The sequence below is a fragment of the Canis lupus genome, chromosome 22 (genome assembly GCF_048164855.1).
Source record: "Canis lupus baileyi chromosome 22, mCanLup2.hap1, whole genome shotgun sequence".
Classification (NCBI taxonomy): Eukaryota; Metazoa; Chordata; class Mammalia; order Carnivora; family Canidae; genus Canis; species Canis lupus.
Genome location: NC_132859.1, coordinates 36,610,186 through 36,622,297, shown reverse-complemented (window position 1 = coordinate 36,622,297; position 12,112 = coordinate 36,610,186). Strand labels below are relative to the sequence as shown.

Sequence of the window (12,112 nt, the reverse complement as noted above, 5' to 3'; positions counted from 1 at the left end):
CTGCCTTTCCATCCTGAAGTTCTTACCTCAGATACTTTATTTTTTAGCTCTAGAATTTTGATTCAGGTCTTTATTATTTTTAATTCTTTGTTAAGATCTATAGTCTTGTTATTCATTGCAATATATTTTTCCTTTACATTCTTAAGCAATTAGAACAGCTGATTTAACATTCTTCTCTAAGTCATCTTGAAATTAACCTCTGTTGATTTCTTGAGAACGGATGTTTTCCTGTTTCTGTGCACATGGGAAGTCTGTCATTCTATCACATATATTGTGATCAGTATCATGTAAAATGTTTAGATTCTGTAGTTTTTCTGAAGAATATTTTTTTCTTTTACATTAAAGTATTCGATTTTATTCACCGATCTCAAACTGTGAAACCCTATCTCCCCTACAATGTATATTGGGAAGCAGCTCAAAGTTTGGTTCGGTTCTTTACCCTTAACTGAGTGGCCTGGAATTTGTTCCATATGTAGCTTAGGACTGAACCAGAGATAAACACAGTGTATACACAATATGAGGCTCACTTTCTCTAGCTTTCAACTTGTTGGGATTCATGCTCTTTCCCTCTCTTACATCATCACACATAAATACAAAGTGTTCTAAGTAGTTACACTAAACCCCATTTTGGGTTCTTCAGTAAAACTAAAAGGTTTTTTTTTGTTTGCTTGTTTGGTCAGAGTTGCAGCCTCCTTACAAGATGGAGATTCACCCATATATTCCCTTCCTTCAGTGTGATTCCCCTCTGTTTTCCAATTGCTTTTGTCTATACTCAAATGCCGTTATGTTGTCTTTACATTTTGCTCATAGCTTATAGTTGTTCTCTGCAGAGAGACATGTACATTAAGAACTAGTAGGCCATGCCAGAAGCTGAACTTTTTTATTATGAACTTTTAAGTCATCAAGTTTACAGGTTACATATGGTACTGTGCAGTATGGTTTGCACTTCACTCACTGAAAGCAAGGGCAAATATTTTTCATGTTTAATAAATGTAATTTGTCAAAAAGAAATTCTGTGTCCTCGCTCATTTTTAAAATTGGATATTCACCAATTCCTTACTAAGTCTTTATAAATTAAGGATAGCAAACCTTTGTCACATATGTCACAAATACATTTTCCTTACTTGTGATGTTTGTAGTATATAACATACAAAAAGCTTTTTTTAATATTTACAGTTTTATATTATGAAATATAACATTTCATTCTTTAAAACATACCTGTTCATCATGGGAAATTTTTTAAAAATCCTTTCTATGAAAATAAAAATTACCTATCGTCCTTCCTCTTCCTTCAATACACTTTTATGGCTGTTTTTTAAAAATGAGGTATACTTCCAGTCATTTGGAAGTCTGTTTAACATTATCTGCTGAAATTGAAGTTATATACATTGTATGGCCCAGAAATCCCATTTCTATGCTATAAATTATAGCACATTCTTATAATGGTGCTATATAGCAATGAAAATGAAGGAAATATTACTTCATGCAAAAAACATGGATGAATCTAACAAATAAAATGTTGAGTAAAAGACGTCAGGCACAATAGATCACATACTGTATGGTTCCATTTAAATTAAAATACAGGCAAACTAGTCTATGCAGTTCTCAGTCAAAATGGTGGTTATTTTGTCAGAGCAGGAAAAGGACAGTGATTGGGTGGGAGCCTAAAGAAGGGTGGCTTCTGGTAATTTCTATTTCTTCACTTCAATAGTGGTTACACTTATGTTTACTCTGTCATAATTCATCAAGCTATACACATAATTTGTGCATGGAGGATATAAAAAAGCTTCATGTTCATTTTGAAGAACATGAAAAAGCTATGCAGAGAAAAAGAAATAAACTATGATCCACCTTCTCATTTTCAGATATTTACTAATTTTGGATGTAATTTACTCTTTTCAACATATATTTATAATGGTATTATCATATACCATGTATATGATTTTATGTAATGCCCTTTTACTTTGTGAATGAACATATTCATATTTGTTAATGATCCCTCACAGACTCAACCTTTAGTTACCACATATTTTATTGAATGATATCTTTAATAAGAAGATATAAGGTAATGAAAAGCAAGAAGAGTTCAGTTGCAGCAAAAACTAAACCTCAAAGTAGATATTGTTAACTATTAATTATAAAAATAAAGAAAACAAGTTCAATGTATAAATCAAATTGTTATGGGTATGACTGCATTTTTAATAAGTCAATGGTTTGTAGTTTATGTAGGTAGGGCTATAGCCTCAAAGAGTGCCATAGGAAGTATGTTCCCAGAAAATGAAATAAAAATTCAAAGTTGCTTAAGCTACAGGAAGAAAGTAACTTTTCCGCTTTGGTGAAGTCTGGGATAAATTATACAGAGCACACACAATCCAGCAACAGAAAAATAGTAACTAGAAATAAACTAGCATATAGGCAAGAAAATACTAGGCAAAGCATATTACTACTTACCAAATCTACCACCCATGACAGACATAGCTAGCTGATCTAATGAGATCTGTTTTGATTGATCCCCTTTGTAGCAGGCTAGGCAGCCACTACCAACTAATTAAAGTCAGCATAAAGTGTACTTGTCATACCTTGACATAGTTAAATGGTATGTTAATGAAAGAGCACTAACCTGAGAATTAAGATACCTGGATTCTAATATCAACTATGAGACATTAACCAGTCACATGATACTGAATAGGTAACTTAGGTTCTTTTTTTTTTTTTTTGGTAACTTAGGTTCTTTATTGTGGTATGAGACTATATCCTCATATCCTCCTCTGTCTGTACTGGCACCATTATTTTCCCTACTAGCACTGCAGTATAGTTTGTTAAATTAACAAATAAGTGTTAGATTTGCTCCGGAAGGAAACTGGTCTATGTGAAATCTTAAAGGAAACTAAGAAATAAAAATGTCAGTTTTTGATACCAGAACCACTGCATCTGTATAAACATTCTACTCCTTTGATTCCCTTTAAAACAATGATTAATTTTTACTACTTTATAATACAATGGTTTCCAACTTAGATGTCTACTAGGCACTTCAGAGTTAACATGTCCAAAACTAAACTCTTGGTGATCTATCAATCACCAAAGACCAGACTAAACTAGTAATATTTCTACACACACACATTCTTCTCCATCTACAGTCTATCCTTTTACTTGTTCAGGACAAGTAATAGGAAGTTATCTCTTTCCTTGTTGCGTCTACCTTCAAAATATATTTTGGATGTACTCATCCTAATCTTCTCCGTTGCTGCCACCCTTTTAATCCACCATCACCTCCCACTTGGATTATCAAAATCAAGTGCTTACACTGATATCCCTGATTCTGCCCTTGCCCCTACTGCATTTATATGTAGCACAACAGTGATGCTACTGACTAGTAAACCAGACCCTGCCTCTCTTTCCAGTACTCTAAACCATCAATGTCTTTCCATTTCTCTCCTTAGTACCTACAAGTCCTTAGTATCTATAAGACCCAAAATTATTCTGCCCCCATTTTGCTGAACCCTTCACTTTCCACTCCCCCTTCACTCATTCTACCTTGCCACAGTGACCTTTTAGGTGTTTCTCAAACATGCCAGCTTTATCTAGTGCTTCAAGGTCTGCATGTACTGTTCATATCACTATTCCTAGAGATATCTACACATCTCACTCCTTCACCTCTTTCACAAATTTTGTCCAAATGTCACTTTCTAGTGAGACCTATACTGATCACCTATTAGAAACTACAGCCCTGGGCTGTAGCACCTGAGTGGCTCAGTCAGTTAAGTTTCCAACTCTTGGTTTTGGCTCAGGTCATAATCTCAGGGTCATGGGATTGAGTCCCACAACAGGAAGGAAGGGAGAAAGAGAGGGAAAGAAGGAGGGAGGAAGGAACTGCACTCCCCATGGCCCTCACTCAACTTTCTCCAGATTACATCTATTTACTTATAATAACCTACAAGATTTATCTCCCTCCTTTGTTGAAATATAAGGTCCATGATGGTAAGAATTTTTGTCTGTTTCATTTACTATTCACATACTGGTGGCTAAGAAATACTTAGTAAACATCTCTGAATGACTATGTTCTATATAACCTTAAGGTTCCATTCAAGTGCTTATGGGAAACTGAAAATTCAATATTTTGCTTGTAAAAATGTATCTTTAGGAATATAATCACTGAATAACACTAAAAATACTTGCAAATAGTACTACTGACCACTAACACATTGGAGACAACCAATATATTAAAATATGATGCCTTGTAAACTTATTTATGGGCCTCAAATCAACATTTCTATCATATCTGTTTAACTGAATGATACTCCAAAAACCTGAGTAAATCATAAGAAATCATTACTATTTAGACTACTACTTTATATGATTTAGGATTTACTCTATATTTTATATTCCTCAAAAAAGCCAGAAAAATGAACCGGAAGAGGAGATACATACTAACTAGGCTTCAACTGTAATCTACAACATCTGATTTAAAATTTGCTTCATGAAAATAACGCAACATTGTTTTCATATGTTGACTCTGTAAATGTACAAAATTAAACATACTACAATAAAATACTGCTTTTATCTGTTTTATACAGTAAGTTTGAAGCAAATTTTAGCTCCCTCTGAAAAGGAACTGATTATGCATTCCAGAGTTTTGCACAAACCAGATTGCTCTCTTTCTTATCTTTCCAACAGACAAGATTCCTCTAAGAATGTATTTCAGTCAAAATATAATTATTTGTGAGTTTTGCAAAAAGTTTACCAGTCATCTGCTCTGATTATCTGGAAAGAATGTCAATTATAAGTCAAGGATCATCAGGTAGCTAAAGTGAAATGTGATCTTGTACTTATATCTTATAAATAAGGGATGGCACTGTTTAAAGACCGTATTTAATTTTGGATTAATTTCTCATAAAATAAAAGAATTTAAAACTACAGGGATGCCTGGGTGGCTCAGCAGTTGAGCGTCTGCCTTTGGCTCAGGGCGTGATCCCAGGGTCCTGGGACTGAGTCCCGCATCAGGCTCCCTTCATGGAGTCTGCTTCTCCCTCGGCCTTGTCTCTGCCTCTCTTTCTCTGTGTCTCTCATGAGTAAATAAATAAAATCTTTAAAAAAAAAAAAAACCTATTACAGCAGAATCATTGAAAGGCGAGGCCTAGGAAAAGTAGGGCTATAATAAAAACTTGTTAATGAAGTAATCACAGAACAGTTTGCTTGTATTTTATATTACTAATATTTACTCTTCTTAACAATATTTCTAAATTTCGGGACTTCTGGGGGGCTAAGCAGTTAAGCATCTGCCTTTGGCTCAGGGCGTGATCCTGGAGTCCCAGGACTTGAGTCCCACATAGGGCTCCCTGCAGGGAGCCTGCTTCTCCCTCTGCCTATGTCTCTGCCTCTCTCTTTCTGTGTCTCTAATGAATAAATAAATAAAATTTAAAAAAAAAAAACAATATTTCTAAGTTTCAAGTCACATAATTTTTTGCTTTTGTGTCAAATGTGGACTTTTCTCACTTTTATCTTCAAAGATAAACTGCATAAATTAGTTGTTGGAGCTATTAAATTAATCTGCCCTGATAAAACTCCTTGCTAATTTAGTCATTTAAAGATTTAGTATTTAAAGATTTAACTTACTTTTAAAACTAAAACAGAGGGGGCAGCCCAGGTGTCTCAGCGGTTTAGGGCTGCCTTCAGCCCAGGGCCTGATCCTGGAGACCCAGGATCGAGTCCCGCGTCAGGCTCCCTGCATGGAGCCTGCTTCTCCCTCTGCCTGTGTCTCTGCCTCTCTCTCTCTAATAAATAAAATCTTTTTAAAAAAAATAAATAAATAAAAATAAAACAGACTACACCTCTCTCTGTGAGAAGAAAACTAGGCAATCAAGACTTATTTTTGTACAATTATAATTCTATTACAAAACTGCCCTGTTATTGAGAAATCAGACAATAATAAGCCATTACATCCTACAATACAGGTATGAATTAACAAATGTAACTGAGAACTGCTGTATCAATAAATAATGACCGCTATATACTTTGCTCAGCTGTTTTAAGAATAATTCCACTGTATTTGTCAGATATAGGTCTATTACTCATAATGTCATGACATCAGGCCTGATAGGCATACACAAGTACTAACTGGCAATTAATCTGTATTATGTTCATATGCAGAAAGGGGTGGACACGGCAGGCCTAAGGCTGCTATCCTTAGAAAAGCCTGTTTGCAAGGTTGGCCTTTTGCTGGTGTCTGACAACTTTGATTTTGGGAGTGTTCCCATCATTCCCTAATTGCTAAGAGTGGCTCACTGTGTCTAAAACTGTTTGTGCAAACCATATGGTTTAATGCTGAACACCTGCTTTCCTTCTGGGAGTCTGAAATTTTGGTAATGCTAACCAAAGGATGCCCATGTGACCAATCCCTAATAAAAACTCTGAGGACTAAGTGTCTAATCAGTTTCCCTAGTACACAACATTTCACATATGCTGTCACAATTCAACACTGTAGGAATTAAGCATAGCCCAAGTGACTCTACTGAGAAAGGACTCTTGGAAGTTTGCGCCTGGTTTCCTCCAAACTTCATCTCATGTGCCTTTTCCCTTTGCTCTTTTTGCTTGTATCCTTAGGCTGTAATCAATCTGAGCCATGAATATGAATATGTGATGAGTCCAGTGCAGGGCCAAAGAAGAGGAATTTTTGTACCTTCTATCTCTTTATATTTCTTAGAGTATATGACATACTCTTAGACATAATAGATACGTTTGGTGATTTTATATATTATCCTCCTAATATATAGAAAATAGTTCCATCTCCACTTCAGTGTTAGTTAACATTGGTGAACTGTTAAATGGCAAAATATATGTGATAATAATAGCACCATTCAAACCACAAAGGAAAAGTTTTTGGCAGGTTCAAGTAATGCAGTTGGATAGAAGATTGATTTCTTTGACCATTTGCAGTCCGCAGCCCTCCAATTTGTTTTAATAATGTTTTGATAGTTTTCTGCCTGTAAACATCCTAAAGAATATCCAAAGCATTCTTAATTTTTTTGTCAGTTCACATTATCTTTGGAATTTACAAAATGTAACATATTTAATTGCATGTGACTGACAGAAGAAGATAGGCATTTTATCAAACTTCTGTGTTAACTAAAGTCTGCAATGTCTCAAAAAGTGAACAATCCATGCTTTCTTATACTTTATAGAATTCCTTTAGAACTAACACTACCTATTGGTCAAAAGACTGCAGCAGAAGACACTGATATGAAAGAAACATTAGGGCAGCCCCGGTGGCACAGCGGTTTTGCGCCTGCCTTCAGCCCCGGGGTTTGATCCTGGAGACCCGGGATCAAATTCCACGTCAGGCTCACTGCAGGGAGCCTGCTTCTCCCTCTGCCTGTGTCTCTGCTTCTCTCTCTCTCTCTCTGTGTGTGTCTCTCATGAATAAATAAAATCTTAAAAAAAAAAAAAGAAATATTAAAATAAGGTAAAACAAGGTCCCAAAGGATGAAAGGAGTCAGTGAGCAGTTGATGCATCTAGAGCTCCAGGCCATCTGTGATGCCAGAGTACTTTTTTGGTCTTGATATATCACAGCAAAAAGAAAAAATATATATTATTTTTAAAGCTAACTTCGTTATTCAATATGGAAGCTTTATATCAAATGCCAAGTATGCAATTAATAAAAAGCAACAAAATATAATGATTTTTTGTACAAAACAGAAATTCAGTGACTCTTCCTCTCATGCACTATTTCCAGAAGGAAAACTGTAACACAAGAATGTATACTTATGTGCATATTATATATAAAATATATATGACAAACTACATATATGTGTGTCTATATGTAACATACAATATATATGACACAGTATTACTAACATAGAAAATATAAATCATAACTTAGCCAAGAGTCAAACACATGTAAAAAGGAGAAAAAATGAGTGGGAAATATCAGAAAGGGAGACGGAACATGAAAGACTCCTAACTCTGGGAAGCGATCTGGGGGTGGTGGAAGGGGAGGTGGGTGGTGGTGACTGGGTGATGGGCACTGAGGTGGGCAGTTGATGGGATGAGCACTGGGTGTTATTCTATATGTTGGCAAATTGAACACCAATAAAAAATAAATTTATAAAAAAAAAAAGTCCCAGAGTGAAAAGTAACCTCCAAAGGTCATCAGATCATCTTTCTAAAACAAGTTGGTAACTCCCAGATCCAAGAAAGCAATGATTCTACCATCCCGTTTGATGGAAGAGAATTTGCTTTGGCTTTTGGGAAATGGGACACATGGGGAGAGATATGACAGTCTAGAATCTTCTTTCAGTTTCATCCCCAACATAGTATTAGTATTCACTATGTTAATATCTAAAAATACACTTTGGTAATTATAGTGGCTCTATTCATTGCCAATATCACTGGCAAAAGAATAATGCCATAAAGTTTAGTTTTCTACCTAAATCAATCAATCACTAGCTTGTCTGCTGATATATACTCTACCAATAGTTAATAATCTTGTCAAAGTCTATGTAATAACAAAATCAACATTCTCAATTCTGTGTCTAAACTCTAGGTTGACTCATTAAATCAAAGTTAAATTCCAAAAGAACAGGTGAGGAGTTACTATTTTTCTATTCAAAAAGCAAAAAAAAAAAACAAAAAAAGTGTATTTTATGAAGACAAAGATTGTCAGGTTGACACCAGTTTAATACAAACACTGCTTAATTTGTTACCCAAAAGCTAAGGTTATAGTTAGCTTCAGGTTAGTTGTTTCAGGTTATAGTTTTTTTTTTTTTTTTCAGGTTATAGTTTTCATTATTTGAAATCAGTTACTGTGACTTTATAAAAACTCACCGTAGACTAAGAGTTATGTGATTGTTAATAAAAATTGAATTTTAGAAGTATTAAGGTATGTAACAATGAAACATTCTAAATGTTACCTGCTACTTAAGATAAATTTTAATTCTGTTTAAACATAAAATGAAATGTGCAACTCAGACTGAATCAGTGTATAGTAAAAACCAATAGGCAATGAAGGTATCACGGAAACTGGTTAAAAATTATAATGAAGAGAGAACTAGTAAGAATATAGCAACCTGGCTGAAATTGATATTCATTAGGGTACTCTTCACATCAATAGGGAGCATTTGGACTCTGTGGTCTTTATCAGTGTCCCAGCTGGTAATGGTTGAAGGTTAATGCCTTACCCCATTCTGTTCAATTTTCTATCCTAATTAGCCCTCCAAATCTATAGCTGTGAGCACCAAGTGTCTGTGCTCAAAAGAAACTAATTAATGCTAGCAAATTAGATCAAGTCCAAAGATCCAACAGCCAAACTCTTAGTTAAATGCTCCTTGTTAATAGGAAGTGTAGCTGTCAATAACTGCTGTTGGTGACTATAATGAGGCATCTTTCTTTCATTGAAAGTGATTTCATTTCTCTTTGTCCCCAGAAAAGCTGTTCCATTCCCTTCAGAAACCTAAGTTGCTGGCAGTCTGACCCAGTTCTTATGATCAGCTGGGTTGAAATGACATGCAAAAAATCAAACAGAAAAGCTTTCCTACATAGTCAGGTTTCAGGCATTTAGCAGAAAGTCAGATCACTTATTAAAAAATTCCTCTATCTTTATCCAAGAACTATATACAATGAGAACACGTAATGCTTTTTCATACAATCCTACAATTATTTAATAAAGCAAAGGCTATTAACAGTAAATAAACTACAAGGAAATGTCCTGATTCTAAATTACATCTCATTGTTCAGTTCAAATGTAGCTCTTCTGTTGCTGCTTAAGTGATACCAATGTATGCTCTTTATTAAATCACATGGTTAAGCAGGAGGAATAAAGATTATTCTTTTATAAAATAATCAATTTTAGATTCTATAACACTGTTTTAGACCATATGGCCTAAAAAAATCAATATATGATTATCTATAAAAGATTCAAATATTCAAAAATCAATTTTCATAACATGTTCTAATAGGGGCGAATGCATTGAAATAACTCAACCAGATCTCAAATTTTAAGATGCCTGAATCTTCAGAAGATTTTCAGTATACTGAAAAAAAAACAAAACAAAAAAAACTTAACCAAATCAACACCCTAAACAACTTTTGATAAAGAAGCAAAAAATAAATATTTTCTTTTCTGTACCACTCATTATGTGATAGTAGTCATGCAACAGCAAACTTACAAATATTTTAAAGTTATACTCTACTACTTTCATTTTAAAAAACCAAAAAGTTTCACTGTTGATGAATAAGCAAAGGCAGTTCTGAAACCTGAACCCAATTATTCTGCATTTTCATCTGAATCATGTGAGTAAAAACCCAATCTATAATTGAGCTAGCTAACTTTATTTCATTCTAGATACCTGAATAATGTGTTAAAAACAGCATAAATACAATTAATACTTATCAATATACCAGTAATAAGTAAATTTTCCTGGTAGTGAAAAGTTAGTCCTATAATTTCATCATGCATTGTTAATTTTTATCCTCCCTCATCTGAGTTAGAACATGTATTTTTTTTTTAAAGTTCTGAGTCAAGTGGAGGATTATCTCGAGAGGATCAGCATGACACCTGCCAATGTCAGCTTAGCACTGACCGCTGTCTGCAGGTAGCAATAGGTTAATTTCTCCTGACACCTGGAGGTGTGGGTGGAAGAAAAGTGCTCTTGATTAAACACTAATTAACAGGGAAAGCAAAGCTAGTATCAGAATGAAAATAATTGTTTTTATTTCTTTAAGGATTTTATTTATTCATGAGAAACTCAGAGAGAGGGGAGGGGCAGGAAAAGGCAAAGTTAGAAGCAGGCTCCTCTCAAGGGGAGCCCAGTATGGGACTTGATCCCAGGACTCCAGGACCACACTGTGAGCCAAAGGCAGATGTTCAACTGCTGAGCCACCCAAGCATCCCAAAAATAATTAATTATTGATAAAATTTATTTATAGATGGATTTAACTTAAATCTAATTTATGAATGGATTTTAAACTGGAATAGGTTATAAGTCACCTAAGAAACAGAAATGACTATCACACAATGTCCATTCCGAGGAATAGTATACTCTTCTCTCACTGCTTCAATCCATGGATTCCAAAGGTCATTCTCCAAGGAGAACAGCATCAGAGGGACAGAAGTATTCCCAGCATACAAACATTACTGACACCACCTGGCTCCCCTGTAGAAACTTGCTGGGGAATTACAGCCCATCATCCTAAGAATCACTGAGATCCCTCAAAGAAGATGACTACAGGGAAAAGTGAAGAGGAGCCAGGAAAATAGTCCTATGTCAGCAAAATTTTACTACTAACTTCTTCTAGATAGCCATTTCAGGAGGTGGATTTTTTTAAAAAGCTATTTCTACAGTGATACTGCCATCTGCTTTTCTAATGATCCACTGCTTATGGCCTCATTTTTTCACCAAATATTATATATTAATCAACAGTATCTTTCTAGATTTACGAAGTACAGGAGTATCTCTTGTTAACATTTTCCAAAGAAAATGTGCATATATGAGTGCCTAGTGCATGCATTTACATAAATATCTTCCACTTAGAAATGTAAAATACGGGGACACCTGGGTGGCTCAGCAGTTAAGCATCTGCCTTCAGTTCAGGGCGTGATCCTGGAATTATGGGATCAAGTCCCACATCGGGCTCCCTGCATGCATGGGGCATGCTTCTCCCTCTGCCTGTGTCTCTGCCTCTCTCTGTGTGTCTCTCATGAATAAATAAAAAAGAAATCTAAAAAAAAAAAAAAATTTAAAATATGGAAAAGGAAAAAATAAAAAGATGCATTGTAAATAATATTGGGATTCCATTAACAATTCAGTAATAGACAATGACACCAAAGATCATCTTAGTATATATATCTATATGAATATGTTTATGAAGAAAAAACAGGTACATGTTACATTTGATGTTTCTTATTTCCCTATCAAAATCACTAGAATAACTTGTTTCTCTAAAATACTCAAAACCAAGTTTCTCTCTATATATGTAACCATACTTTTGGGGAAAAAATGTTTTTTACTGATAATTTGGGAGAATATGTTTAAATTGTAAATGAACACCGTCTGGAAGTTCTGAAAGCTGAAATACTGGTATCTCAGTGAAAGGGTGAGAAGCAATTCATACATATTA

At 34.7% G+C, this 12,112-nt stretch overlaps 1 protein-coding gene across 1 annotated transcript in view; it reads right to left on the bottom strand.

The window, feature by feature from the left end:
- Positions 1-12,112, bottom strand: part of CMC1 (C-X9-C motif containing 1) — an 84,694-nt gene that overhangs the window by 47,713 nt on the left and 24,869 nt on the right. The window lies entirely within an intron of this gene.